This window comes from Arachis ipaensis, chromosome B02 (assembly GCF_000816755.2).
Source record: "Arachis ipaensis cultivar K30076 chromosome B02, Araip1.1, whole genome shotgun sequence".
Lineage (NCBI taxonomy): Eukaryota > Viridiplantae > Streptophyta > Magnoliopsida > Fabales > Fabaceae > Arachis > Arachis ipaensis.
This window is the reverse complement of record NC_029786.2, coordinates 102676198-102677622: the sequence shown is the minus strand read 5'-3', so window position 1 is coordinate 102677622 and position 1425 is coordinate 102676198.

Sequence of the window (1425 nt, the reverse complement as noted above, 5' to 3'; positions counted from 1 at the left end):
CACAACCCCACAAGTTCTAACAAGAGATAAATAAAAAAATAGAGAGAGAATAATTATGACTTATGAGTACTTGGGAAAATATTGTGGTATGGAATAATCGAAGTGGATTTGTGGAAGAAGAAGGTTTAAATCTCTTACACACCTTGAGAATCATTTTCATGGGGTCCACTTTTCAGTGAGTTGACCCACTCATATCAAACTGTTTTCATGGTAGTTAGTTGATTCTTCAAATTTCTTTTTTTTTTTTTTCAACAGAAATTTGGAGACACACATATTGTAGAGAGGATAATTCACTTATATCAATATACGTATCTGGATACATAAGTTAATTTATTAATAAATATTAAACTACGATCAACTATGTATAAATTCAATCAAATACCAATACCATCTATAAATTCAGGCTTTATATTTTACTTTAGATATAGATTTTGACTTTATGATAATTTAATTACAAAAATATTCAACTAATTAATCCATTAGTGAAAGATAATAATTAATTAAAAATTTCTTCTATAAAAATAATTATCAGGAATTTGAATATTTTAGACTAATTTGTAGCGAAATTTGAACTCTATTTTAAAGTCTATCGTTGATTAATAAGTTGCTGTATGGATAAGGCAAGATCGAATTTTTGACATTTATTTAAGCAAACAAGTGAATTGGCCACTTGATCGATCTAAGTTGGTTATAATAAATTGACTTTTGTTATGTGATTCTGAAGTTATAATGAAAAAGAAAAACAATATATATATAGTTAGTTGCAAAAAATAAAGTTCTATAGGCAGGGAAAGAAGTCTGGTGGCCACTTTAGGATATGGTCAAATGTATTGAGTTTTTGGCAATTTTGTAGTAAAAAATATAATAACAAAATGATGTTTGAAAACCATGGCCTTTAACTAGTCTTATCTCGTAAGATAAATCTTATTACTCAGGTATTTGGTGGCATAATATATTTTTATCTGAAGCTGATGAACCCTTTTTTTTTTCTCCTATCTTTAGGTGGATGGATTATGATAACAAAACAAAAGTCTCACCTTAATTAAAATCTATTGACATCACCATAAACGTAACACTTGGAACTCTGACAAAGTACGTTTATTATTTAATTGAGTGACAACAAAGTACTTATTCTGTAATAACCTACTAGCGAAGTGGTTAAGGAATGGAGGAAAATTTTTTCCTCTTGTTAAATTATTTTATTTGTCAAATTACAAACAATTTCTTGACATCACCAGCTTTTCAAATGAACAAGGAACAAGTTCAATAGCTTAATAATCGAGTTAAGTTCTAAAATAATTATTGAGATTATCCGTTTGTACTAAAATAATTTTTAAAATTGGTAAAAATATATTATGATAATCCCTAAAGACTAAAGTCGTAATAAGTCACTTAATAAAAAAAATAAAGAATGATTAATACACT